Genomic DNA, 7983 nt, shown 5'->3' with positions numbered 1-7983 from the left:
TAATTTTTTCTTTGAAGGTGAATCCGATGGACTCTTTGAAGTTAATTCTTGCGAATTCGTTGACTACGTGATTTCTTTGGAGGTGAATCCGATGGATTCCTCGAAGCTAAATCTTACGAATTCTTTGAAGTTAAAACGTTAAAACCTGTTTTTTTTTTCTAGACCCACGTATCCTTTGATTCTTAAGCCTACGACTAATTAGAAATCAAATCCTACTATTCCTTACGCATCTTTTCGGTTACTTAGTCTTTTGACCCTCAAACGCCTTTGTTTATGTGTGTGTGTGTGTGTGTGTGTGTGTGTGTGTGTGTGTAGAGAAAGAGAGAGAGAGAGAGAGAGACAGAGGCTACCGCTTTCGTCTCCTTCTATTCGATGTATCGTCGTAATATGATTGGAATAAAGAAAAAAATTAAGTGGAAGAGTGTTATGATCAGTGTCTTTTCGCTGTAATGTAACAACGGTCTATGAGTCTACGAGTTTAAGAAAAGAAAATACACACGAAAACTATACTGATATCAGCCGATGGATAGTTTTTTGTGTGTGAAATATGTCTTTATGGGCCTTTAAGCTATGGAAATATGTTTCACTTTTACAATCACTGTCTGAAACAGGCTTTCAAATGGGAGATTTTTACGAATGAATAAACTATTCACCATCTGGATCATCCTCCAATGGAGTGAGGTGAACAAGACAGATGTTTACCACCTTAACAACATCTTTACAAATCATTTACAAGGTATTGCTCTTCTTCTTAAATGGGGGCAACTGGCACTACAGTTAAGATCGTTTGTTTGTATGTTATTTTTACGTTGCATGGAACCAGTGGTTATTCAGCAACGGGACCAACGGCTTTACGTGACCTCAGAACCACGTCGAGAGTGAACTTCTCTCGTCAGAAATACACATCTCTCACACCTCAATGGAATGCCTGAGAATCGAACTCGCGGCCACTGAGGTGGCAGGCCAAGACCATACCGATCACGCCACTGAGGCGCTGACAGTTAAGATTAGCGACCGATTTGTACGTTAGCATTTCACGAAAAAGCCTCCACGATGATGAGTGTTGGTTTGCAAGAGAGACTACAACAACCATTCGACCAAACGAAGGAGTTCCATTCCCAGATCACTATGAGGAGTATTGTCCAATGGAGGCATTCACTCTGACTATTTCTGCTATTTACAAATGCGACTTCAAATACAAACGCCCATGAGCGTTATAATTCAACTTCAGAATGTCTCTCACAGAATGTCTTTCACTTTTAATCAAAACTGAAGGATCCACAAATTCCACTACCACTACAACTCGTGTGCGGACAGAATGTCGAAAGACAGAGTGTCGAAGGACAATGTGTCGAATGGACAAAGTGTCGAATGGACAAAGTGTCGAACTGACAAACTGTCGAACAGACAAAGTGTCGAACTGCCAGTGTCAAATGATAAAGCCGAAGAGAGAGAGAGAGAGAGAGAGAGAGAGAGAGAGAGAGAGAGAGAGAGAGAGATAAAAGTATCCAATTGACTACGGACTGAAATTAGAAGTTATTAAATTAACCTTTAACTATATAACAATGTTTACATTGATATATCCTTTACATATTGATTCTAGAGAGAATGAGACAGAATAAAGTATCCAATTGTCAAATTAGTTATCAAAATTACATACGATGTCATTTAAACAAAAGTAAAGTATTCAAAATTTTATTTATAAGGAAATATAAGATATGAAAATAAAATGTATTGATGTATTAAGAAAAGACTTTTTTATCAAAGAATTACAATCATTCATCAATATTAGCCTAAAAGCATTAAAATTTATATTTATGTGAAAATATAAAAGTATGAAAATACAAATGCATTGATGTTTAAAAAACTTATCAGTAAAGAATTACAATTATTCATCAATATCAGCTTAAAAACATTAAGAATTTTATTTATGAAAAAAATGTAAAATATGAAAATACAAATATATTAATGTATAAAAAATACTTGCATCAATATTTATTTAAAGATTGTGAGCGATGGCTCTGAGATATTCTAATCCAAGATTGACGTCGTATGTATCAAAAATACTTTTTAGTCTTCAGTGAAGGATAGCATATTTTTTATATTTTTTTTCTTACATCTCTGCCTTGCCGAATTTGCTCTAGAATCATTTCAGTCCTGGGCTGTTCCATACGGAGTTTTCGTAAAAGCTTGTCCTCTGTAGGGTGGCAAATCTTCACTCTTCTATGAAATGCATTATGCCAACCTTCAACGGAGCTATTGGTCCTAGTCAAATTGTTTGCCACTCTTTCGTGAACTGACCATAAGTCAATTTCATACAATGGCTTTCTTCTCATTCCCCTCTGAACGATTTCCAGCCATGTAGCTTCAAAATATTGTAAAAATTCTCCTAATATTTCATCGGTTTCTTCGTCAAAAGACTCCATTGACTTATTGAACAGAGCACAAACATCACAGGGAGGAACAAATGCGAGGGCCTGTATATGCTTTATAATAAAAGCATTATTGCGCTCGTTATACCATGTATGCAACCCAAGGGCTTGGATTTTCCTCCACAGACACTGCCCGAAGTGAAAGAAGCATCCATAAATTGTGGCTTCCGGGAAAATTGTCCTCATTTGGTTGATGGCCGAGCGTTCAAAATCTCTCTCTAGAATTGATAACAACTAATTTCAGTCATTAGACAATTTGGTACTTTATTCTCTCACTCTCTATCCTCGACTTTGTCATTTCGACACATTGTCTGTTCGACACATTGTCAGTTCGACACATTGTCTGTTCGACACATTGTCCGTTCGACACTTTGTCCATTCGACACTTTGTCCTTCGACACTCTAACCTAATATCCTACAACTACTATCATAATTACCTTTATTACTGGTTTTGTATGAAATTGCAAAATTCCGCAGATAAATAAAGCTCTAATGACGCTATCAACATACTACTAAGGTTCGATCATTCTACGCCCCAAATTTTTCAAAGATTCCACCCACCCACCGTCGGTCTCATCGCCGAGTCTCCGAAAGAAGAATAAGGACTCAGCTGAGATTATCCTCAGCTGAGGAACCGAAGCTTCTAATCATTCTTCGACTCTCATTAGCGCTCCTATTGTCCCATACTTTCTTCCTCCGATCACCTGATCGCCGATTACAAAAGCAAAAAAAAAAAAAAAAAAAAAAAAAAAAAAAAAAAAAAAAAAAGTAGCAAAAGACGTAAAACGGTCTTCGCTCACTCCCGTTAACTTTCCAGGCGCCGTTGTGACCCACTGACTTTCATTTCGAAGTTCTAAGGTCAGTGAGAATAACACTGATTTTTGGGGTCGCAAGACCACCTGACAGTCATTGGCGGTCACCTGTCCACTTACTCACCAGACACAAGGTTGCTTCCCCTTGTCTCGACAATGGTGTCTTATTCGATTTTCTTCAGGAGCTAAAAGTAATAAAAGCTTTATGCACAGCTACCCATTTTCGCACGCATGTGTGTATGTGAGAGAGAGAGAGAGAGAGAGAAATGGCCACCTTATTACGAACCTGCATAACTCCTACACAGGTCCATACATCTATCCATTTCCCAAACCCCCACCACCCACCCTTACTCCCATCCCTCTGTGCTCCCACATCCTAGGCCTGCCATTTAGGTTAAAGGATCCTATTTGAACCAACAACTGTATATTTGTAATTTTAACAACAGCAACATTCGCAAATGGTCCAACCAATCGTGCGTCAAGAGGTTTTCATCGCTGATGGCCTCTGTCTTTCTTTGAGATAATGGTCAGTGAATGCGGTCACTACGCTTCAGTAATTCAACCTGTAAGTCCGCACACACACACATACACAGACACATTTCACTACACATTTCACTCTGTGAAAGTATGCGGGCCACTGAGGTACGTGGTGCAATATCACACTCAAACGCTGCCTGATTTTTCCTGCAATCGACGCGTTCATCTTGACAAAGGCTAACGGACCAACTGAACATAAAACTTCTGAACTTTAGTGGGGGGCGGGGGGAGGATTGAGTAAATTGAACTCATTCGGGGATATGGCACATTTCCCGAAGGAATTTTCCTCTTTCGAATGCACTTCGTCCCTAAGGTCGAACGGAAGCGAAGAATTCAGTCGCCGAATACGCAAGAATTCACAATCCTCTCGAGCCAAACCTTCATGAGGCCGTTTTCGAAATTCATACCGCTCGCACCGTCTTCTAAAGAACGAGAAGGGGACGCTAAGGGACGGCGCAATAGGGTATCAGCCCGCAGGGGCGAAACATGCAGGGGAAGAACACATATGAAGACAAAGCATAATGCGCTGAAGGTATGAACAGAGATAAATTCGAGTGACAAAGCGGCGTGAAATCACCGGCGAGTTTCGAGAGACGGAGGGGCCCGCGAGACAGAAATACTTGGACGCACTGGAGGGGAGAATGTAAATGGACCATAGATTTCTTTTCCGGCGGAACGAAGAGGTCAGACATATTTGGAGGGAGAGGAAAGGGACGGCCAATTATGTACAGCAAGAAGAAGGAATGGCAAGAGTGGGAAATGGTGGAAGGAGAAGATAAATGAATAGAAAAGAAAAAGAAAACCTGAGTATAGTTCCGAAGACGGAGCTTAACATATATAAACGGAATAAAGTTATATACTATTATCACTGCAAATTCTATTCGAAAAGTACTTCCATAAAGATCAGCTTATTCAACTTAACAGCCCAAGTTCCCTTAGGTTTTCACAGGCAGCAGTAAACAACCCACCAGCAGTGTCACCTTCCTTATGTTCCTTATCAATTCCAGATGTCCTTAAACTTTTGAGAAACATGGCACGTACTACTATCACTCGGGCTCCTTCAAGCGCCACTCCTCATGGTACGCGTACCACTACTACTAGGGCTCCTTCAAGTGCCACTTCTCATGGTATGCGTACCACTACTACTAGGGCTCCTTCAAGTGCCACTTCACATAGTACACGTACCACTGTTACTAGGGCTCCTGTAAGCGCCACTTCTCATGGTACGCGTACCACTGTTACTAGGGCTCCTTCAAGCGCTACTTCTCATGGTACGTGTACCACTGCTACTAGGGCTCCTTCAAGTGCTATTTCTCATGGTACGCGTACTACTATTACTAGGGCTCCTTCAAGGACAACTTCTCATGGTATGCGTGCAAGTTATGCCGTAAAACACGATTCTCCTCCTCGCCCTCCTCTTCCACTTATCTTTCTCACACAGGTAGCATATCTCTCAGCTCTTGTCCCTCTGTTTACGTGCAAAGACGCAGCCTGCAGTAAGCCGCCAAACGTCGATGGCACCAAAGTCCCTCTGACGTTTAGCGATACTCACGGCTGACCTTGAAACGCCTTTCAGGAAGAAGCAATGGGTCACAGCGAAGCCTGAGGAACAACAGATTCGAGCGGCTGCCTCAAAGCGTTTTAAAAAAACTTGCTAACCCCGCGTGGACACAAAGGAAGACGCATAGCAGCGTCTGAATCGAAAAGTGTGTATGGCGAAAACATCAGTCGGCGGAGGATTCCCGATTTATTGGGTTATGGATTTCCTTTACTCGCGGGAGTCATCGACACCAATACTTACGAATCAGCGGAAGCATCAGAAAAATTCTACAACTCTCCATTTTTCAAGTGCAGCCAAGCAAAAAAAAAAAAAAAAAAACACACACACACACACATTGAAGGGATGCATCTCAAAGACCTTTGAGGTATTCTCCCCCCTGAGATATCGTTATTCCATGAATAAAAAATAAAAATTCTTTCGCTTTAAGTGCTTTCAGTTTTCTTTCTCAGATTTCAGTTCCGTTTCTTTTGACTTTTCTTATGATTATTTTTCCTCTTACGTTTTAGAGGCCAAATCGTTTCCTTTTTATGTCGTATTTTTTAAATAACATTTTAATGGCCGGACTTCAATGTCTCTCCTACTGTAAGATGAAAGTTGAGAGTAACCAGCATTGCACTTGAAATTATAAACCAATTTGAGGATCCTAAATGAACATTTGCGTAAATATTTGCCAAATCTAATAGTCATGAACGATTAGATCACACGGCAATAGTTAGAAGATACCATTAACTGGTGCATCAAACAGTTGATAATTTAATAAGAAGGAAAAACACCGACATAAGTTAAATATATCTTAGTTTAACCAGACCACTGAGCTGATTAGCAGCTTTCCTAGGGCTGGCCCGAAGGATTAGATATTTTTACGTGGCTAGGAACCAATTGGTTACCTAGCAACAGGACCTACAGCTTATTGCATCAAGAAATGAATTTCTAATCACCAGAAACAAATTCCTCTAATTCCACGTTACACACTCCACACACACACACAAATACTTGGGGAACCCGGAGCGAATATTTCATATCTATAATGAGTTTCTGTGAGATTTGTTGACCTTGCCTTTTCGTCATCAGGTTAAGCTGACACTGTCAAAGCATGTCCCCTGTTAGCTTATCAGCAGACATGGAACAGCCTCCAAAAGACAACAAAGGAACAACTGTAATGATCAAATGCCACCTGACAGTTTTCATCAGTGACGCAACGCTCGGTAACGACAATTCCGACTTAGATTTCGACTTGCCAATATTCAATTGAATGTTTCATTTATATAATCAGAAGAACCAACCTGTAAGCAAAAACGAACAATAATAATCCTTCTTCGGTGACTGAAATCGAAGGCCTCTTGAATCTTTCAGAATCTCTCGAAAAAGGAGCCAAGAGATGGAATATGATTGAATGCAGACCCTCCTTCGAATAATCCTCTACTCGAGTCCAACTTTTCCTCTCTCTCCCCACAAGCCTCCAGTTATCTGGAAGAAAGAACCCAGGGAGATTCTCGAAACGCCATGAGAAATATTTATTAAGGTTCAAGGGTCCCAGGGGGCTTTAAGAATCTCGGCAAGATTTTACGGCGATGCTTATGATTTGCATCATTAATAGCGTCCCATTTTCGTATTCTGCAGGAAGTCCCTCCCCGGGGGACGCGGTTCCCCGGGCTATATTGCTTCCAAAGTCGGGCCACAAAATGTCGGCAACGTTCTATTTTTAAAAGGCGCGGAATCGCTCTTGCAAATATGTATTTGTGTACGCGTATACGTCCGTCTGTTCATATATTTATAAGAGACAGGAAAGCAATATCATAAAGGCTGAGGAAAGTCAACATACAATTAGCTATTGTTGAATTGAGAGACCTTATCTAAGCTAGAAATCTTTAAGAGGATGATTGGAATTTTGCTGAGCCACAGATAAGAGGAAATAGGTAAAAAATGTGCCGTAGTTTTTTATGGGCAATCGAGTTTCCTGTGCATAGCCACGGCCGGTGGTGGCCTATGCTGTTTGTCTGACGCGCGATCATGGCTGACTTTAACCTTAAATAAAATAATAACTACTGAGGCTAGAGGGCTGCAATTTCGTATGTTTGATGAGTGGAGCGCGGAGGATCAACATACTAAATTGCAGCCCTCTAGAACCAGCAATTTTAAGATCCGAGGGTGGACAGAAAAAGTGCGGACGGACAGACAAATAGCCACCTCTGTACTTTTTTTTTTTTTTTTTTTTTTTTACAGAAAACTAAAAATGAGTGGAACCTCACGTCTGATAAATGATGATGACAATCAATGCTTTCGCAAGACACAAAGAGATTAATACGAATCTCTCGGGTCTAGAACAGTATCAAAGCAAAAACACCTCGATACGGCAATGATACAGTATTGTAATACTTGGTACTGTAATTACCTGGTACTGTAATGATCCCGATTACCCATAACGCCGCAGAGGCCAAGATTAATTAACTCTGGACCTTGGGGTAGGGGGGTGTATGATAATTACACCGACATTATTTTAGGTTAATTGGTATATTGTATACTCACTGTTATTGTACCACCTGTGGATCGTAATATCATTACAAAATTGGACATATATATATATTTGTGAAGTTCGCTAGTCATTTTGTTGTCTTGTTCACAACCGTCTAGTATTTGCTTG

This window comes from Macrobrachium nipponense, chromosome 35 (assembly GCF_015104395.2).
Source record: "Macrobrachium nipponense isolate FS-2020 chromosome 35, ASM1510439v2, whole genome shotgun sequence".
Taxonomy (NCBI): domain Eukaryota; kingdom Metazoa; phylum Arthropoda; class Malacostraca; order Decapoda; family Palaemonidae; genus Macrobrachium; species Macrobrachium nipponense.
This window is presented reverse-complemented; position numbering follows the sequence as displayed.